General features: G+C 55.3%; 1 long non-coding RNA gene across 1 annotated transcript in view; it reads left to right on the top strand.

Annotated features, from left to right (window-relative positions):
- LOC142316926 (uncharacterized) overlaps positions 1-19,966 on the top strand; it is a 215,223-nt gene extending 195,257 nt beyond the window's left edge. The window contains exons 2-3 of the long non-coding RNA XR_012754640.1: positions 18,917-19,035; positions 19,840-19,966. This is a non-coding gene — a long non-coding RNA (uncharacterized LOC142316926). The remainder of the gene's footprint in view (positions 1-18,916; positions 19,036-19,839) is intronic.
- Positions 19,967-21,840: the final 1,874 nt, after the last annotated feature.

Here is a 21,840-nt window from a genome sequence, read left to right as displayed (position 1 = left end):
TCCTCTACAGCTCCCGGCTCTGCTGACTACACTGAGAGGCGGCTCCACTACAGCTCCCGACTCTGCTGACTACACTGAGAGGCAGCTCCTCTACAGCTCCCGACTCTGCTGACTACACTGAGAGGCGGCTCCTCTACAGCTCCCTGCTCTGCTGACTACACTGAGAGGCGGCTCCTCTACAGCTCCCGGCTCTGCTGACTACACTGAGAGGCGGCTCCTCTACAGCTCCCGGCTCTGCTGACTACACTGAGAGGCGGCTCCTCTACAGCATCCTGCTCTGCTGACTACACTGAGAGGCGGCTCCTCTACAGCTCCCGACTCTGCTGACTACACTGAGAGGCAGCTCCTCTACAGCTCCCGGCTCTGCTGACTACACTGAGAGGCGGCTCCTCTACAGCTCCCGGCTCTGCTGACTACACTGAGAGGCGGCTCCTCTACAGCTCCCGGCTCTGCTGACTACACTGAGAGGCGGCTCCTCTACAGCTCCCGGCTCTGCTGACTACACTGAGAGGCGGCTCCTCTACAGCTCCCGGCTCTGCTGACTACACTGAGAGGCGGCTCCTCTACAGCTCCCGGCTCTGCTGACTACACTGAGAGGCAGCTCCTGGCTCTGCTGACTACACTGAGAGGCGGCTCCTCTACAGCTCCCGACTCTGCTGACTACACTGAGAGGTGGCTCCTCTACAGCTCCCGGCTCTGCTGACTACACTGAGAGGCGGCTCCTCTACAGCTCCCGGCTCTGCTGACTACACTGAGAGGCAGCTCCTGGCTCTGCTGACTACACTGAGAGGCAGCTCCACTACAGCTCCCGGCCCTGCTGACTACACTGAGAGGCGGCTCCTCTACAGCTCCCGGCTCTGCTGACTACACTGAGAGGCAGCTCCTGGCTCTGCTGACTACACTGAGAGGCGGCTCCACTACAGCTCCCGGCTCTGCTGACTACACTGAGAGGCAGCTCCTCTACAGCTCCCGGCTCTGCTGACTACACTGAGAGGCGGCTCCACTACAGCTCCCGGCTCTGCTGACTACACTGAGAGGCGGCTCCTCTACAGCTCCCGGCTCTGCTGACTACACTGAGAGGCGGCTCCTCTACAGCTCCCGGCTCTGCTGACTACACTGAGAGGCGGCTCCTCTACAGCTCCCGGCTCTGCTGACTACACTGAGAGGCAGCTCCACTACAGCTCCCGGCCCTGCTGACTACACTGAGAGGCGGCTCCTCTACAGCTCCCGGCTCTGCTGACTACACTGAGAGGCGGCTCCACTACAGCTCCCGGCTCTGCTGACTACACTGAGAGGCAGCTCCACTACAGCTCCCGGCCCTGCTGACTACACTGAGAGGCGGCTCCTCTACAGCTCCCGGCTCTGCTGACTACACTGAGAGGCAGCTCCTGGCTCTGCTGACTACACTGAGAGGCGGCTCCACTACAGCTCCCGGCTCTGCTGACTACACTGAGAGGCAGCTCCTCTACAGCTCCCGGCTCTGCTGACTACACTGAGAGGCAGCTCCTGGCTCTGCTGACTACACTGAGAGGCGGCTCCACTACAGCTCCCGACTCTGCTGACTACACTGAGAGGCAGCTCCTGGCTCTGCTGACTACACTGAGAGGCAGCTCCTGGCTCTGCTGACTACACTGAGAGGCAGCTCCACTACAGCTCCCGGCTCTGCTGACTACACTGAAAGGCAGCTCCCGGCCCTGCTGACTACACTGAGAGGCAGTTCCTGGCTCTGCTGACTACACTGAGAGGCGGCTCCTCTACAGCTCCCGGCTCTGCTGACTACACTGAGGCGGCTCCTCTACAGCTCCCGGCTCTGCTGACTACACTGAGAGGCGGCTCCTCTACAGCTCCCGGCTCTGCTGACTACACTGAGAGGCAGCTCCTCTACAGCTCCCGACTCTGCTGACTACACTGAGAGGCGGCTCCTCTACAGCTCCCGGCTCTGCTGACTACACCGAGAGGCGGCTCCACTACAGCTCCCGGCTCTGCTGACTACACTGAGAGGCAGCTCCTGGCTCTGCTGACTACACTGAGAGGCAGTTCCTCTATAGCTCCCGGCTCTGCTGACTACACTGAGAGGCGGCTCCTCTACAGCTCCCTGCTCTGCTGACTACACTGAGAGGCGGCTCCTCTACAGCTCCCTGCTCTGCTGACTACACTGAGAGGCGGCTCCTCTACAGCTCCCTGCTCTGCTGACTACACTGAGAGGCGGCTCCTCTACAGCTCCCGACTCTGCTGACTACACTGAGAGGTGGCTCCTCTACAGCTCCCGGCTCTGCTGACTACACTGAGAGGCGGCTCCTCTACAGCTCCCGGCTCTGCTGACTACACTGAGAGGCGGCTCCTCTACAGCTCCCGGCTCTGCTGACTACACTGAGAGGCAGCTCCACTACAGCTCCCGGCCCTGCTGACTACACTGAGAGGCGGCTCCTCTACAGCTCCCGGCTCTGCTGACTACACTGAGAGGCAGCTCCTGGCTCTGCTGACTACACTGAGAGGCGGCTCCTCTACAGCTCCCGGCTCTGCTGACTACACCGAGAGGCGGCTCCACTACAGCTCCCGGCTCTGCTGACTACACTGAGAGGCAGCTCCACTACAGCTCCCGGCTCTGCTGACTACACTGAGAGGCGGCTCCACTACAGCTCCCGGCCCTGCTGACTACACTGAGAGGCGGCTCCTCTACAGCTCCCGGCTCTGCTGACTACACTGAGAGGCAGCTCCTGGCTCTGCTGACTACACTGAGAGGCGGCTCCACTACAGCTCCCGGCTCTGCTGACTACACTGAGAGGCAGCTCCCGGCTCTGCTGACTACACTGAGAGGCGGCTCCACTACAGCTCCCGGCTCTGCTGACTACACTGAGAGGCAGCTCCACTACAGCTCCCGGCCCTGCTGACTACACTGAGAGGCGGCTCCTCTACAGCTCCCGGCTCTGCTGACTACACTGAGAGGCAGCTCCTGGCTCTGCTGACTACACTGAGAGGCGGCTCCACTACAGCTCCCGGCTCTGCTGACTACACTGAGAGGCAGCTCCTCTACAGCTCCCGGCTCTGCTGACTACACTGAGAGGCAGCTCCTGGCTCTGCTGACTACACTGAGAGGCGGCTCCACTACAGCTCCCGGCTCTGCTGACTACACTGAGAGGCAGCTCCTGGCTCTGCTGACTACACTGAGAGGCAGCTCCTGGCTCTGCTGACTACACTGAGAGGCAGCTCCTGGCTCTGCTGACTACACTGAGAGGCAGCTCCACTACAGCTCCCGGCCCTGCTGACTACACTGAAAGGCAGCTCCCGGCCCTGCTGACTACACTGAGAGGCGGCTCCTCTACAGCTCCCGGCTCTGCTGACTACACTGAGAGGCGGCTCCTCTACAGCTCCTGGCTCTGCTGACTACACTGAGGCGGCTCCTCTACAGCTCCCGGCTCTGCTGACTACACTGAGAGGCGGCTCCTCTACAGCTCCCGGCTCTGCTGACTACACTGAGAGGCAGCTCCTCTACAGCTCCCGACTCTGCTGACTACACTGAGAGGCGGCTCCTCTACAGCTCCCGACTCTGCTGACTACACTGAGAGGCAGCTCCTCTACAGCTCCCGGCTCTGCTGACTACACTGAGAGGCGGCTCCACTACAGCTCCCGGCTCTGCTGACTACACTGAGAGGCAGCTCCTCTACAGCTCCCGGCTCTGCTGACTACACTGAGAGGCAGCTCCTCTACAGCTCCCGGCTCTGCTGACTACACTGAGAGGCAGCTCCTCTACAGCTCCCGACTCTGCTGACTACACTGAGAGGCAGCTCCTCTACAGCTCCCGGCTCTGCTGACTACACTGAGAGGCGGCTCCACTACAGCTCCCGGCTCTGCTGACTACACTGAGAGGCAGCTCCTCTACAGCTCCCGGCTCTGCTGACTACACTGAGAGGCAGCTCCTCTACAGCTCCCGGCTCTGCTGACTACACTGAGAGGCAGCTCCTCTACAGCTCCCGGCTCTGCTGACTACACTGAGAGGCAGCTCCTCTACAGCTCCCGGCTCTGCTGACTACACTGAGAGGCAGCTCCTCTACAGCTCCCGACTCTGCTGACTACACTGAGAGGCGGCTCCTCTACAGCTCCCGGCTCTGCTGACTACACTGAGAGGCGGCTCCACTACAGCTCCCGGCTCTGCTGACTAAACTGAGAGGCAGCTCCTCTACAGCTCCCGGCTCTGCTGACTAAACTGAGAGGCAGCTCCCCTACAGCTCCCAGCTCTGCTGACTACACTGAGAGGCGGCTCCTCTACAGCTCCCGGCTCTGCTGACTACAATGAGAGGCGGCTCCTCTACAGCTCCCGGCTCTGCTGACTACAATGAGAGGCGGCTCCTCTACAGCTCCCGGCTCTGCTGACTACACTGAGAGGCAGCTCCTCTACAGCTCCCGGCTCTGCTGACTACACTGAGAGGCAGCTCCTCTACAGCTCCCGGCTCTGCTGACTACACTGAGAGGCAGCTCCTCTACAGCTCCCGGCTCTGCTGACTACACTGAGAGGCAGCTCCTCTACAGCTCCCGGCTCTGCTGACTACACTGAGAGGCAGCTCCTCTACAGCTCCCGGCTCTGCTGACTACACTGAGAGGCAGCTCCTCTACAGCTCCCGGCTCTGCTGACTACACTGAGAGGCAGCTCCTCTACAGCTCCCGACTCTGCTGACTACACTGAGAGGCGGCTCCACTACAGCTCCCGGCTCTGCTGACTACACCGAGAGGCGGCTCCACTACAGCTCCCGGCTCTGCTGACTACACTGAGAGGCGGCTCCTCTACAGCTCCCGGCTCTGCTGACTACACTGAGAGGCGGCTCCTCTACAGCTCCCGGCTCTGCTGACTACACTGAGAGGCGGCTCCTCTACAGCTCCCAGCTCTGCTGACTACACTGAGAGGCGGCTCCTCTACAGCTCCCGGCTCTGCTGACTACACTGAGAGGCAGCTCCACTACAGCTCCCGGCTCTGCTGACTACACTGAGAGGCAGCTCCACTACAGCTCCCGGCTCTGCTGACTACACTGAGAGGCAGCTCCTCTACAGCTCCCGGCTCTGCTGACTACACTGAGAGGCAGCTCCACTACAGCTCCCGGCTCTGCTGACTACACTGAGAGGCGGCTCCTCTACAGCTCCCGGCTCTGCTGACTACACTGAGAGGCAGCTCCTCTACAGCTCCCGGCTCTGCTGACTACACTGAGAGGCGGCTCCTCTACAGCTCCCGGCTCTGCTGACTACACTGAGAGGCGGCTCCTCTACAGCTCCCGGCTCTGCTGACTACACTGAGAGGCAGCTCCACTACAGCTCCCGGCTCTGCTGACTACACTGAGAGGCGGCTCCTCTACAGCTCCCGGCTCTGCTGACTACACTGAGAGGCAGCTCCTCTACAGCTCCCGGCTCTGCTGACTACACTGAGAGGCGGCTCCTCTACAGCTCCCGGCTCTGCTGACTACACTGAGAGGCGGCTCCTCTACAGCTCCCGGCTCTGCTGACTACACTGAGAGGCGGCTCCACTACAGCTCCCGGCTCTGCTGACTACACTGAGAGGCGGCTCCTCTACAGCTCCCGGCTCTGCTGACTACACTGAGAGGCGGCTCCTCTACAGCTCCCGGCTCTGCTGACTACACTGAGAGGCGGCTCCACTACAGCTCCCGGCTCTGCTGACTACACTGAGAGGCAGCATCTCTACAGCTCTCGGCTCCGCTGACTACACTGAGAGGCGGCTCCACTACAGCTCCCGCCTCTGCTGACTACACTGAGAGGAAGCTCCTCTACAGCTCCCGGCTCTGCTGACTACACTGAGAGGCAGCTCCTCTACAGCTCCCGGCTCTGCTGACTACACTGAGAGGCGGCTCCACTACAGCTCCCGGCTCTGCTGACTACACTGAGAGGCAGCTCCTCTACAGCTCCCGGCTCTGCTGACTACACTGAGAGGCGGCTCCACTACAGCTCCCGGCTCTGCTGACTACACTGAGAGGCGGCTCCTCTACAGCTCCCGGCTCTGCTGACTACACTGAGAGGCGGCTCCACTACAGCTCCCGGCTCTGCTGACTACACTGAGAGGCGGCTCCACTACAGCTCCCGGCTCTGCTGACTACACTGAGAGGCAGCTCCTCTACAGCTCCCGGCTCTGCTGACTACACTGAGAGGCGGCTCCTCTACAGCTCCCGACTCTGCTGACTACACTGAGAGGCAGATCCTCTACAGCTCCCGGCTCTGCTGACTACACTGAGAGGCGGCTCCTCTACAGCTCCCGGCTCTGCTGACTACACTGAGAGGCAGCTCCTCTACAGCTCCCGGCTCTGCTGACTACACTGAGAGGCAGCTCCTCTACAGCTCCCGGCTCTGCTGACTACACTGAGAGGCGGCTCCTCTACAGCTCCCGGCTCTGCTGACTACACTGAGAGGCAGCTCCTCTACAGCTCCCGGCTCTGCTGACTACACTGAGAGGCGGCTCCTCTACAGCTCCCGGCTCTGCTGACTACACTGAGAGGCAGCTCCTCTACAGCTCCCGGCTCTGCTGACTACACTGAGAGGCAGCTCCTCTACAGCTCCCGGCTCTGCTGACTACACTGAGAGGCGGCTCCTCTACAGCTCCCGGCTCTGCTGACTACACTGAGAGGCAGCTCCTCTACAGCTCCCGGCTCTGCTGACTACACTGAGAGGCGGCTCCTCTACAGCTCCCGGCTCTGCTGACTACACTGAGAGGCGGCTCCTCTACAGCTCCCGGCTCTGCTGACTACACTGAGAGGCGGCTCCTCTACAGCTCCCGGCTCTGCTGACTACACTGAGAGGCGGCTCCTCTACAGCTCCCGGCTCTGCTGACTACACTGAGAGGCAGCTCCTCTACAGCTCCCGGCTCTGCTGACTACACTGAGATCCCCCGGCTCTCCACAGCTGCGTCCTCTCCTCAGGACGACTTCCTCAATCGCGCGTGTGTCGCCAGGGGTTAAGGGGATACCCAGAACCGGGCCAAGGGGTCGCTTCTGGAAAGGGGATCACGGTGTCGTGACCCGGTCTGTGCTCCCTGGTTCCACAATAAAAAGGGGGGTTGTGTTCGTGACGCCACCCGTGGAATGTGATCAGAGATGACCACCGCTGCTGCAGAACCTCCGGGGTGATGGAAGGCAGCTTGAGATGGGACGGCTCCCCACGGGTAGAGCCTTTTCCCCGGGGCAGTGTGTTAGTAGTCTATGGGGGAAGTGCAGGACACGAGCACAATAAACAGGCAGACTCACGGTTTTGCAGTTTCTTTGTCCTTTACTGATGATGGTATCCAGCAGAGTACTGTCCACGGAGTCTGTGAGGGGTTCAGGGCTTCTCCCACCCAGCCGGGCCGTTTTGGCTTCCTTGCCTGCACTGTGTGTCTGTGGCCCTGCTGATGTGTGAACTATGCAGCCGGCTCTGCTTCTGCTCTGCTCCTAGGTACCGACCTGACAGGCAACTCGAGTCCTTACTAGTATGTTCCTGAACTCTGCGTTTGTTGCTTGTGTCTGTGGTACAGATAGAGAATGTGGAATCCTCACTTCTCTGGTGTTCACTGTGCAGTATGTAACCTGCAGTCTCGGATCCAGCGTCCGTTCTGTGTGCTCCACTGGGATGAACTCAGCAATGCTCTGCCTCCCAGGAATGTTCCTCTGTGTACTCTGTCTCCTTCCCTCAGACCCTCAGCTAGGCCTGGAATTGGTCAGTGGATCCTGAGGTGAGCTAAAGCCAGCTTCCAACCTGCAGATCCTTTCTCCTCAGTGCTCTGCACTGAACTTCCAAAACGAAACTACTTCTGACCATTTCCTCCCCCCCAGCAGAATGTACAGGGAAGCAGCTTGGTCTCCCCCTTCTGGCCAGGAGGTCTTGGTGTTGTGTGTGGGGAGTTAACCCTTTGTGTTGTTACTGTGGCAACCCTGGGGTGCCACATTCCCCCTTAGTGAAGAACAGTACTCCGGGACTGTGAAACAAACAAACAAGTTATGAACAACAAGTGTATATATAAATACAGAGTCTCAAAAGGAAAAAATACAAAAACCTTAAAGCTCAAAAAGAGTCCAAAATGTTCAAAAATATATAAGTGTTCATACAGTATAGTCTCTGTAGGTACTGGGCTTTTGGTCTTAACGTTGCAATTAAATAAACATTTCAATCAACAAACACTTCTTAAAGGTGTCTCTACTCTGGTCATAAGTGCAGTAGGCCTCACGGCCCTCGGGCCACCATCAAGTTGTAACTCTCCGTGCTGCCACCTTACACCACTCTTCTCTCACCTTTTCTGTACACTAAACTGTTACGTTTTTTCATATAAACATTATAACATATGTACATTTTATATGCAATTTCACATTAGTCTTTATATCTTGCTGGTATCTGACCCTGAGTACTACGCTGTGACCTGCGTACTGCTGGTGTACTGGGTGTACTTAGCATAATGGTGTGGGTGGAAGTGTACCTATTTGGTGTTTCTTGTACTTGTGAGGATAGGGGACTGACTGTAGGACTGGCAAGCTCACTGGGACCAGGAATCTGTTCTTCCTCTACGGTTTCGACTTCCAGTTCTTCTTGTCTTGAGACTTCTTGTGGTACGAGTTCTGATGCTGGTTCCGCCACTTGAGGGAAGGCGATCATTGGGACTACTACTGCTCCATAGTAATTTGGCCATGTTTTTGGGAAATCTCCTAAGACTGTATGGAACACGTCTTCTTCCTTCTTGACAGGTTGTACCTGTATGGGTAAGGTGACTTCTGGTGTCTTCAGGGTTTCAGGACACGGTTTGAGTTGATCTCTTGAAACGACAGCTGATGTCCTTCCTTCATCCTTACTGATGAGACACACTTTGGGATTATCCATACTGGATGGTAAGACTGTATATGGGGTGGTTTCCCACTGATTATCCAATTTGTTTGTGCGCCGTTTCCTCTTGAGAACTTGGTCACCAGGTTGCAATGGGGTTGCTAGAGCATGCTGGTTGAAGGTTCTCTCCTGTCTTCCCCTAGCTTGTTGGAGACTTTTCTCTACGCACTTTTGTACTTGGCGATACTGCTGCTGACGTAGGGTATCCCAATTGGATTCTTGAACTTCTGCATCTGGCTTCAGAATTCCCATATCTAGATCAATTGGCAGTTTACCGGGCCTTGCACGCATGAGGTAAGCGGGGGTGCAGTTTGTAGAACTCACCGGGACATGATTGTACAAGTCCACTAGGTCTGGCAATTTCTCTGGCCATTGATTTCTTTCTGACTCTGGTAAGGTCTTCAACAGGTCAATCACAATATGGTTCATCTTCTCGCATAAGCCATTTGTTTGGGGATGGTATGCTGTTGTGCGGATCTTTTTACAGCCATACATGTTGCAGAATTCTTGGAAGATCTGTGATTCGAAAGCTGGACCTTGATCTGCAAGGACTTGTTCTGGGTAACCATGGGGTCTGCAAAAGTACGTCTGGAATGCTTTAGCTGCCGTTCTAGCTGTAAGGTCTTTCACGGGTACCACCACTAAGAAGCGTGAGTAATGGTCCACGATGGTTAAGGCATAGACATAGCCGGACCGGCTTGGTGACAACTTGACGTGGTCTAATGCGACTAGCTCGAGTGGTTGCTTGGTTACTATGGACTGGAGTGGAGCTCTCTGGTTCTGTTGATCCTTTCTTCTGAGGTTGCACGGTCCGCATTTTCTACACCAATCTTCAATTGATTTTCTCATGCCAACCCAGTAGAATCTTTCTCTTAAGAGCACTTCCAACTTTTTCCAACCAAAATGACCAGCACCGTCGTGGTAAGCTTCCAGAACCATCTTGACGTCTCTCTTGGGCACGATGATCTGCCAGACCAACTCATGTGTTTTGGGATTGGTGTGCCTTCTACAGAGCTTCCCTTGGTACAGGAACAATTTACCTCTCTCTTTCCAGAGATGTTGTGTCTCAGCTGGGGCATTCTGATTAGGGTATGCACCTTGTTGTGTAAGCAGTTCTTTCACTAGCTTCACAGCTGGATCGCTGTCTTGTGTGTCAGCCCATCCGTGGTGTGCCAATGGGTTGAGAGTTGCCTGCTGTTGTTTTTGGTAGACACTCGGTTGATACTGTCCCACCTTAGGACGGTGAAAGGCCGGCAGCTCAATTTCTTCCAGTCCCTCCGGTTCCTCTTCTACGTTCCCCGAGTGTGGCATCCGGGATAAGGCATCTGCATTCCCATTCTTGTGGCCTGCCCTGTACTTGATGACAAAGTTGTAGTTTGACAGTCGGGCTATCCATCGCTGTTCCAGCGCACCTAATTTTGCAGAGTCCAGGTGGGTCAACGGATTGTTGTCAGTGAAGATGGTAAATTCTGCAGCTGCCAGGTAGTGTTTGAAACGCTCTGTTACAGCCCAAACTACTGCCAGTAGTTCTAACTTGAAGGAGCTGTAATTCTCTGGGTTTCTTTCTGTAGGCCGGAGCTTCCTGCTTGCAAAAGCAATAACTTTCTCCTTGCCTTCCTGCTTTTGAGACAATACGGCTCCCAGTCCTACGTTGCTGGCATCCGTGTACAAAATGAAGGGTTGATGGTAATCTGGATATGCCAGGATCTCTTCTCCTGTCAGTGCCCACTTCAACTTCTTAAAGGACTCTTCTCTCTCATCACTCCACTGGAAAGGAGGATTTTGGGCTGCAGACTTCTTTGACTGTCCTACCAGGATGTCTTGTAGGGGAGCTGCTAGCTTCGTGAACCCTTTTATAAATCTTCTATAGTAGCCTACCAGTCCCAGGAATTGCCTCACCTCTTTCACGCTGGTGGGTCTCGGCCAATCTCTTATCACGGTAACTTTTTCAGGATCTGGTGCTACCCCTTCTGAGCTCACGACATGTCCCAGGTACTGTACCCTTGGCTTTAGAAGGTGACACTTGGATGGCTTGATTTTCATGCCGTATCCGGATAAGGCTTCAAACACTTCTGCCAGGTCTTGTAGATGCTGTTCATAGGTCTTGGAGTAGACTATGACGTCATCCAGGTACAAGAGGACAGTTTCGAAGTTCTTATGTCCTAGGCAGCACTCCATCAGTCGCTGGAAGGTACCAGGCGCGTTGCAGAGTCCAAACGGCATACAATTGAACTCACAGAGGCCCATCGGTGTGGTGAACGCTGTCTTCTCCTTATCAGCCTCTGCCACAGGAACTTGCCAATACCCACTAGTCAGATCTAGGGTGGAAAAGTAAGTAGCGGATTTTAATGCAGCCAATGACTCTTCTATCCTAGGTAATGGGTATGCATCCTTGTGTGTAATGCGATTGATCCGTCTGTAGTCTACACACATCCTCATGGTCCCATCTTTTTTCTTAACTAGCACTAGTGGGGCTGCCCAGGGGCTACAACTGTCTCTTATTACTCCTGCTTCTTTCATTTCTTTGAGCATGTCTTTGGCGCATTGGTAGTGAGCCGGTGGTACTGGTCTATACCTCTCCTTTATGGGTGGATGGTTACCTGTGGGTATAGTGTGCTCTACCCCTTTGATCTGCCCAAAGTCTAATGGGTGTTTGCTGAATATTTGTTCATATTCTTTCACTACCCTGTATACTCCATGCTTTTGATGGGAGGGTGTAGAATCGGTACCTACATGTAGCTTTTGGCACCAATCCTCCAGCTTTCCCTCTGAGCCATTGTCTTCCGCCTGACTTGACGGCTTCAAGGGCTCAACGGTGGTGATGGCGTTGTTATCAACCGTATATAGCTTAGCCATGGTAGCATACTTTGGTAGGGTGACCTCATCTTCCCCACAATTTAGAAGGCGTATTGGCACTCTTCCCCTGTGTACCTCAACTATTCCTCTGGCCGTCAGTACAGTGGGCCTACTGTCTGAGTACACGGGTTCTACCAGGGCCTGATAGTCTCGCCCTCTGATGCCTATTGCGGCTCTACACCAGACCAGCATTTCTGTTTTGGGAGGAATTACAATAGGTATTGGGTCACTTACCCTTGCACTGCCAATTTCACCTCCTGACATTTCTACCTGCTGCTTCAGCATCAAGGCTTTAATTTCCTTCTGCAGGAGTCTCTGTTGCCCAGGTTTGGCAGTCTCGACGATCTGCTGCAAGACAGTAATTACCTCTGCAAAACAATTTTCAATTACATTCATTCCTAGCAGCATAGTTGGTTCACGTTCTCGTCGGTCAACATCAACAATGATAATACCCTGATTCTGCAATTCTACTCTCCCAATCTTAATGGTCATTTCTCTGAAACCAACCTGTGGTACTAATTCACCATTGCTAGCCCATATATTCAATGCAACATTAGATGGACCACTGCTAACGTCTGAATCAGCCCAGTACCTCTTATAAAGGACATGCGGAATTGATGTTATTTGGGAACCAGTGTCCAGCAAGGCGTTGAGCGGAATGCCATCCAGCACTATGGGGATGACTGGACGTCCCCCCACATACTTGTCGTGCCAGGGTGAAGGACCTTGAGAGTTCATTCCTGAGGAGCGGCCCGCCTCCCCAGGGGATCCCCATTTAAAGCACATTCACGGGCAAAGTGACCTGGCTCATTGCAACGGCGGCAAATGGGCTGTCCATCCGGCTGGTAGCGGTCGCTGGGTCGTCCTCTCGTCGCTTGGTATCTCCTAGGCCTCATCCATGGGACATCCTCCTTGCTGGTCGCCAGCTCAATCTTGGGTGCAGACTTGGATCCACGCAGCTCCTGGACGATTCTAGCCATGGAAGCAACAGTGTCTGTAAGGGCTTCAAGCTTTTGATGGAGAGCCTCATTAGTGATCGGCTCCAGGTGGTTAGCAGCAGCCGCTGACATGGCCGATGTCACCGGCACTACTGGCTGCTGGGGTGCCACTGTAAGGTGTTGAACAGAGTCTATATCCTGCGGCTCCTCCACCTGCTGGAGGCGGATGGCTCTATCCTTTAGCTGGGCAAATGTTAGTCCTGGATCCTGGATCACCATCATGCTCAGTTGTCCCCGGTGGGAAGGGGATGAGAGTCCATCCAGGAATTGGTCTATCAGCAGCTTATCTGCTCCAGGGGCTAAGGCAGGTTCTGCTACTTTAAGTGCTCTGAGCGCCTCCTGCAAGTTTAAGGCAAAGTCTCTTGCGCTCTCTCTAGGTTTTTGCTTGCATCCAAAGAACCTCATTTTAGCCCGGCTGCCAGCAGTGGATTCAAAAGCTGCTTTTAGTCCAGCTATTATATGCTCTACAGTGTCCTTTGCATCGTCCAGCCAGGATGTAGCCTCCCGCTGGGCATTGCCAGTTAACTGTCCCATAAGCATACCAACACGCTGAGCTTCTGTCAGGGGGTACATGCTGTAGTAGATTTTTAGCTTTCCGATAAAGTCATTAAGTGTGTTGGGCGCACCTGAGTACTGCGGCAGCCACACTGCACCCGGGGTGTACGGCATCAGGAACGGCATGATAGGTGCCGCTGCACCGCCGGGTACAACAGCGTCTCCCTGCTGCGACATCTTTGCGCCCCCTTAGTTAATTTCACCAGTCTTCTTGACAGCAAGCCTGGGGCACTTTTCTGTGTTTTCGTTCGGGTCGCAGCACCGAGCGCACCTCCTCTGCAAGCGGTAGGCGGAGTCTTACTTTAGGCGCGCTGTTTTCCCGCGCGTAGCAGGTAATGGCGCGATTAAAGATGGCGCCTGGAAAATTTTACCAATGATGTTTTTGAATTTTTCCAGGTATCTTTGCGAAGTTTAAAGTCCGTTCTTTGTTGCAACAATTCACAGTGCAAGTCTTTTATGCGATGCAATAAGTCTTTACAGGCACACGTCACCCGGGTTGCAGCCGGGTCCAGTCCGCATCCTGTTCGTGACGCCAAAGTTGTGTCGCCAGGGGTTAAGGGGATACCCAGAACCGGGCCAAGGGGTCGCTTCTGGAAAGGGGATCACGGTGTCGTGACCCGGTCTGTGCTCCCTGGTTCCACAATAAAAAGGGGGGTTGTGTTCGTGACGCCACCCGTGGAATGTGATCAGAGATGACCACCGCTGCTGCAGAACCTCCGGGGTGATGGAAGGCAGCTTGAGATGGGACGGCTCCCCACGGGTAGAGCCTTTTCCCCGGGGCAGTGTGTTAGTAGTCTATGGGGGAAGTGCAGGACACGAGCACAATAAACAGGCAGACTCACGGTTTTGCAGTTTCTTTGTCCTTTACTGATGATGGTATCCAGCAGAGTACTGTCCACGGAGTCTGTGAGGGGTTCAGGGCTTCTCCCACCCAGCCGGGCCGTTTTGGCTTCCTTGCCTGCACTGTGTGTCTGTGGCCCTGCTGATGTGTGAACTATGCAGCCGGCTCTGCTTCTGCTCTGCTCCTAGGTACCGACCTGACAGGCAACTCGAGTCCTTACTAGTATGTTCCTGAACTCTGCGTTTGTTGCTTGTGTCTGTGGTACAGATAGAGAATGTGGAATCCTCACTTCTCTGGTGTTCACTGTGCAGTATGTAACCTGCAGTCTCGGATCCAGCGTCCGTTCTGTGTGCTCCACTGGGATGAACTCAGCAATGCTCTGCCTCCCAGGAATGTTCCTCTGTGTACTCTGTCTCCTTCCCTCAGACCCTCAGCTAGGCCTGGAATTGGTCAGTGGATCCTGAGGTGAGCTAAAGCCAGCTTCCAACCTGCAGATCCTTTCTCCTCAGTGCTCTGCACTGAACTTCCAAAACGAAACTACTTCTGACCATTTCCTCCCCCCCAGCAGAATGTACAGGGAAGCAGCTTGGTCTCCCCCTTCTGGCCAGGAGGTCTTGGTGTTGTGTGTGGGGAGTTAACCCTTTGTGTTGTTACTGTGGCAACCCTGGGGTGCCACACGCGCTCATTCCTCCTTATATACCAGACGTCACTGATAGCCCCGCCCCCTAACAACGTGTAATGTATGAGAGCATGACAACAGGTCGTTCACTCGGCGCTAATCCCTCCCACTACGCAGCTCCGCCCACTTACGTGACTGACCACATGGTACAAACACGCTCCTTTAGTAAACTCCGCCCCTTATGTCTGGTCACCTGTCTATGACGTCACCACAGGTCCTTCACTGTGTCACGTTACAAGGTGCAGATAAGACCGGAAATCTCCATAGAAAAGCGGTAATGGCGGCGGAATAGTGGTGGAGGGCACTGGTGATACATGGGGGCTGTGGGGTTAGTGGTGTGGGGGGGCACTGGGGATACATGGGGGGCTGTGGGGTGTTAGTGGTGTGGGGGGGCACTGGGGATACATGGGGGGCTGTGGGGTTAGTGGTGTGGGGGGCACTGGGGATACATGGGGGGCTGTGGGGTGTTAGTGGTGTGGAGGGCACTGGAGATACATGGGGGGCTGTGGGGTGTTAGTGGTGTGGAGGGCACTGGAGATACATGGGGGGGCTGTGGGGTGTTAGTGGTGTGAGGGGCACTGGGGATACATGGGGGGGGCTGTGGGGTGTTAGTGGTGTGGGGGGCACTGGGGATACATGGGGGGGGCTGTGGGGTGTTAGTGGTGTGGGGGGCACTGGGCATACATGGGGGGCTGTGGGGTGTTAGTGGTGTGGAGGGCACTGGAGATACATGGGGGGCTGTGGGGTGTTAGTGGTGTGGGGGGGCACTGGGGATACATGGGGGGGGGCTGTGGGGTGTTAGTGGTGTAGGGGGCACTGGGGATACATGGGGGGGGGCTGTGGGGTGTTAGTGGTGTGGGGGGCACTGGGGATACAGGGGGGCTGTGGGGTGTTAGTGGTGTGGGAGGCACTGGGGATACATGGGGGGGGGCTGTGGGGTGTTAGTGGTGTGGGGGGCACTGGGGATACATGGGGGGGGGGCTGTAGGGTGTTAGTGGTGTGGGGGGCACTGGGGATACATGGGGGGGGCTGTGGGGTGTTAGTGGTTTGGGGGGCACTGGGGATACATGGGGGGGGGCTGTGGGGGGTTAGTGGTGTGGAGGGCACTGGGGATACATGGGGGGGGGCTGTGGGGTGTTAGTGGTGTGGGGGGCACTGGGGATACATGGGGGGGGGCTGTGGGGTGTTAGTGGTGTGGGGGGCACTGGGGATACAGGGGGGCTGTGGGGTGTTAGTGGTGTGGGGGGCACTGGGGATACATGGGGGGCTGTGGGGTGTTAGTGGTGTGGGGGCACTGGGGATACATGGGGGGGGCTGTGGGGTGTTAGTGGTGTGGGGGGCACTGGGGATACATGGGGGGGGGGGCTGTGGGGTGTTAGTGGTGTGGGGGTGTAAAAACATTAATATTAATACATCTAGTTATCAAATATTTTATAGTAGGACATATATGTTCACAGTTCTGTTTATGTTGGAGATCATAGTTTATTGATAAAGTTCTTATAAGGAATAAATATTAAAATACCCATATTGAATATACATAAGTGCTGACATGGAAGGATATATATATATCATTTGGAAGCTTCTAGAGATTACACCATGTGACATGCGTCCAGCAGTAATTTCCCTATATGGTTTGAACAGTTGTCATATAACACACGATGGAGGGGGCTACTCCTGCTCCTGCACGTCGTCAGAACGCTTCCAGGCTGCAAGATGAACACATGCTGAGAGGCTACGGTATATCCCCTGCCTTGCCATTCAGAATCCAAGGAGAGATGGATGAAGATTTCCCATTGATCAGTATGGACTAACTGAACTCTTTTCCGTAAGCTAATGAAGTATATTATTTTTCCTTTCTGTAACTGAACCCTGGCAACCATTTTTAAATAGATAAAATACATTTATTTTTTACATTTTTGAAGTTCTTTCTTTCATGCGCTGTTACGTATTTGAAGAAAAATATATTTAAGAGTATATTTTTAACATGGGGGCACTGGGGATACATGGGGGGGGGGCTGTGGGGTTTTGGTGGTGTGGGGGGGCTGTGGGGTGTTGGTGGTGTGGGGGGGACACTGGGGATACATGGGGGGGTGTTAGTGGTGTGGGGGGCACTGGGGATACATGGGGGGCTGTGGGTGTTAGTAGTGTGGGAGGCACTGGATACATGGGGGGTACTGGGGATACATGGGGGCTGTGGGGTGTTAGTGGTGTGAGGAGCACTGGAGATACATGGGGGGGCTGTGGGGTGTTAGTGGTGTGGGGGGCACTGGAGATACATGGGGGGGACTGTGGGGTGTTAGTGGTGTGGGGGGCACTGGAGATACATGGGGGGGATGTGGGGTATTAGTGGTGTGGGGGGCACTGGGGATACATGGGGGGCTGTGGGGGTGTTAGTGGTGTGAGGAGCACTGGAGATACAATGGGGGGACTGTGGGGTGTTAGTGGTGTGGGGGGCACTGGAGATACATGGGGGGATGTGGGGTATTAGTGGTGTGGGGGGCACTGGAGATACATGGGGGGCTGTGGGGTGTTAGTGGTGTGGGGGGGCACTGGGGATCCATGGGGGGCTGTGGGGTGTTAGTGATGTGGGGGGCACTGGGAATACATGGGGGGCTGTGGGGTGTTAATGGTGTGGGGGGCATTGCAGATACATGGGGGCTGTGGGGGGCACTGGGGGATACATGGGGGGCTGTGGGATGTTAGTGGTGTGGGGGGCACTGGGGATACATGGGGGCTGTGGGGTGTTAGTGGTGTGGGAGGGCACTGGAGATACATGGGGGGCTGTGGGCTATTAGTGGTGTGGGGGGCACTGGGGATACATAGGGGGCTGTGGGGTCTTAAGTGGTGTGGGGGGCACTGGGGATACATGGGGGGGCTGTGGGATGTTAGTGGTGTGGAGGGCACTGGAGATACATGTGTGGCTATGGGGTGTTGGTGGTGTGGGGGGCACTGGAGATACATGGTGGGGTGTTAGTGGTGTGGAGAGCACTGGGGATGTGGGGTGTTAGTGGTGTTGGGGGCACTGGGGATACATGGGGGGCTGTGGGGTGTTAGTGGTGTGGAGGGCACTGGGGATGTGGGGGGCTGTGGGGGGCACTGGGGATACATGGGGGGCTGTAGGTTGTTAGTGGTGTGGAGGGCACTGGAGATACATGGGGGGCTGTGGGGTGTTAGTTGTGTGGAGAGCACTGAGGATACATGGGGGGCTGTGGGGTGTTAGTGGTGTGGGGGGCACTGGAGATACATGGGGGGGCTGTGGGGTGTTAGTGGTGTGGGGGACACTGGAGATACATGGGGCTGTGGGGTGTTAGTGGTGTGGGGGGCACTGGGGATACATGGGGGGCTGTGGGGTGTTAGTGGTGTGGGGGGCACTGGGGATACATGGGGGCTGTGGGGTGTTAGTGGTGTGGGGGGGCACTGGGGATACATGGGGGGGCTGTGGGGTGTTAGTGGTGTGGGGGGCACTGGGGATACGTGGGGGCTGTGGGGTGTTAGTGGTGTGGAGACACTGGGGATACATGGGGGGCTGTGGGGTGTTAGTGGTGTGGGGGGCACTGGGGATACATAGGGGGCTGTGGGGTGTTAGTGGTGTGGGGGGCACTGGGGATACATGGGGGGCTGTGGGGTGTTGGTGGTGTGGGGGGCTGTGGGGTGTTAGTGGTGTGGGGGGCACTGGGGATACATGGGGGGCTGTGGGGTGTTAGTGGTGTGGAGGCACTGGGGATACATGGGGGGGGCTGTGGGGTGTTAGTGGTGTGGAGGGCACTGGGGATTCATGGGGGGCTGTGGGGTGTTAGTGGTGTGGGGGGCACTGGGGATACATAGGGGGCTGTGGGGTGTTAGTGGTGTGGGGGGCACTGGGGATACATGGGGGGCTGTGGGGTGTTGGTGGTGTGGGGGGCTGTGGGGTGTTAGTGGTGTGGGGGGCACTGGGGATACATGGGGGGCTGTGGGGTGTTAGTGGTGTGGAGGCACTGGGGATACATGGGGGGGGCTGTGGGGTGTTCTATCTTTTGAGTTGTCCCCTTCTTCCTTTCCCCTTCCTTCTTCGCTTTTCTTTTCTCTCCCCCAGCTCTGAAATGCTGGGACATTATACAGGCCCGGCACTGGAGGATTCTGGGTAATGACGCTATCGTTGTGTGTTGTCAGGTTCCTGTAAGGTGTCAGGACGTCGCCATCTATTTCTCTGGAGTGGGAGTATCTGGAAGGACGGGAGGATCTGTATGAGGAGGAGATGATGGAGAGCGCCCCGTGTCCTTCATCGCAGGGTGAGAGGAGACTTGTATACAGGGACCGCGCTCGGGGCCGACGTCTCGTTATACGTTATTTATGGTGGAATTCGTTTGATCACACAGACATAATTCTCCAGGCGTTTCTGGGGGGCCCGGACGTCTCCAGGCGTTTCTGGGGGGCCCGGACGTCTCCAGGCGTTTCTGGGGGGCCCGGACATCTCCAGTCGTTTCTGGGGGGCCCGGACGTCTCCAGTCGTTTCTGGGGGGCCCGGACGTCTCCAGGCGTTTCTGGGGGGCCCGGACGTCTCCAGGCGTTTCTGGGGGGCCCGGACGTCTCCTTTAGTGGCAGATTATCCGGACATACAGGATAATCTGCCGTTTTCGTCCGGTTTGGATCTTTCTTAGGTTTCGGCCGTTATCTTACACCGGAGTCGCCGGTTTGTGCAGTGACATCTTTTAGTCGTTTTCCACAATGTGTCGGTCGATGTTCCTCGCGGGGGCAGTGGAGGAATCGGGCCTTTATCAGGTTGTTCTCCGCTGCCCCCAATGCAGATAACGCTGCCGGATTATCAGGATATGGAACAGGTAATATATTTAATGGTTGAAGATCAATGTCAATGTGAATCTTTTTATCACAAAACTAAGTAATGAGGGATCATTGGTCTCCTGATATGTGACGCCCTGTACAGTAATGGACGTTCTGAGGCCATCGTCAGATCTTCAGGGCGGGTGTGACTATATGAGGCTGGAGATAGCCCTGGATCAGGAGGTGATGAGACGCGTGTGATACATAGACAGGTCTCCAGCCGCTAAGGTTCTGTCACTATATGTCTCCCACAGATGGAGAAAGAAACCCCCCAGAGAGATGTCCCCGTCCTCTATCCCCAGGACCGTCCAGAGGAGAAGCACAGCGTCCCGGAGAATCACCAGGACCGTCCAGAGGAGAAGCACAGCGTCCCGGAGAATCACCAGGACCGTCCAGAGGAGAAGCACAGCGTCCCGGAGAATCCCCAGGACCGTCCAGAGGAGAAGCACAGCGTCCCGGAGAATCCCCAGGACCGTCCAGAGGAGAAGCACAGCGTCCCGGAGAATCCCCAGGACCGTCCAGAGGAGAAGCACAGCGTCCCGGAGAATCACCAGCACCGTCCAGAGGAGAAGCACAGCGTCCCGGAGAATCCCCAGGACCGTCCAGAGGAGAAGCACAGCGTCCCGGAGAATCACCAGCACCGTCCAGAGGAGAAGCACAGCGTCCCGGAGAATCACCAGGACCGTCCAGAGGAGAAGCACAGCGTCCCGGAGAATCACCAGCACCGTCCAGAGGAGAAGCACAGCGTCCCGGAGAATCACCAGGACCGTCCAGAGGAGAAGCACAGCGTCCCGGAGAATCCCCAGGACCGTCCAGAGGAGAAGCACAGCGTCCCGGAGAATCACCAGGACCGTCCAGAGGAGAAGCACAGCGTCCCGGAGAATCCCCAGGACCGTCCAGAGGAGAAGCACAGCGTCCCGGAGAATCACCAGGACCGTCCAGAGGAGAAGCACAGCGTCCCGGAGAATCACCAGGTAGATGGCGCTGAGCTCTACATAATGTGTGTACGGGGGGTTCTGGGGTCATACAGGTCGTCCTATATTATTGGGGGTTTCCAGCACATAAGGGGCTACACTGGGAAAGACGATGGATTAGACGCCTGGAGTTCAGTTTTATGCTTTAGTATGAAAGGAGCAAAATAACACAAAGAAAACAGACAGCAACATAAAGCGAGGAAAGTGCTAAAAGAAAAAGAGGGAAGAAGAGACTTATCTTATCATGTATCAGTAGAAATAATTAGTGATGAGCGATCTCTACAGTGCTCGATACTTGTAACTAGTAATGAGCGGCATTACAGTGCTCGATACTTGTAACTAGTAATGAGCGGGCACTACAGTGCTCGATACTTGTATCTAGTAATGAGCGGGCATTATAGTGCTCGATACTTGTAACTAGTAATGAGCGGGCACTACAGTGCTCGATACTTGTATCTAGTAATGAGCGGGCATTACAGTGCTCGATACTTGTATCTAGTAATGAGCGGGCATTACAGTGCTCGATACTTGTATCTAGTAATGAGCGGGCATTACAGTGCTCGATACTTGTATCTAGTAATGAGCGGGCATTACAGTGCTCGATACTTGTAACTAGTAATGAGCGGCATTACAGTGCTCGATACTTGTAACTAGTAATGAGCGGGCACTACAGTGCTCGATACTTGTATCTAGTAATGAGCGGGCATTACAGTGCTCGATACTTGTATCTAGTAATGAGCGGGCATTACAGTGCTCAATACTTGTATCTAGTAATGAGTGGGCATTACAGTGCTCGATACTTGTAACTAGTAATGAGCGGGCATTACAGTGCTCGATACTTGTAACTAGTAATGAGCGGGCATTACAGTGCTCGATACTTGTAACTAGTAATGAGCGGGCATTACAGTGCTCGATACTTGTATCTAGTAATGAGCGGGCATTACAGTGCTCGATACTTGTATCTAGTAATGAGTGGGCATTACAGTGCTCGGTACTTGTAACTAGTAATGAGCGGGCATTACAGTGCTCGATACTTGTAACTAGTAATGAGCGGGCATTACAGTGCTCGATACTTGTATCTAGTAATGAGCGGGCATTACAGTGCTCGATACTTGTAAGTAGTAATGAGCGGGCATTACAGTGCTCGATACTTGTAACTAGTAATGAGTGGGCATTACAGTGCTCGATACTTGTAACTAGTAATGAGCGGGCATTACAGTGCTCGATACTTGTAAGTAGTAATGAGCGGGCATTACAGTGCTCGATACTTGTAACTAGTAA

The sequence above is a fragment of the Anomaloglossus baeobatrachus genome, chromosome 6, assembly GCF_048569485.1.
Source record: "Anomaloglossus baeobatrachus isolate aAnoBae1 chromosome 6, aAnoBae1.hap1, whole genome shotgun sequence".
NCBI lineage: Eukaryota > Metazoa > Chordata > Amphibia > Anura > Aromobatidae > Anomaloglossus > Anomaloglossus baeobatrachus.
The sequence above is the reverse complement of the archived record's forward strand: the minus strand, read 5'-3'. Positions and strand labels throughout refer to the sequence as shown.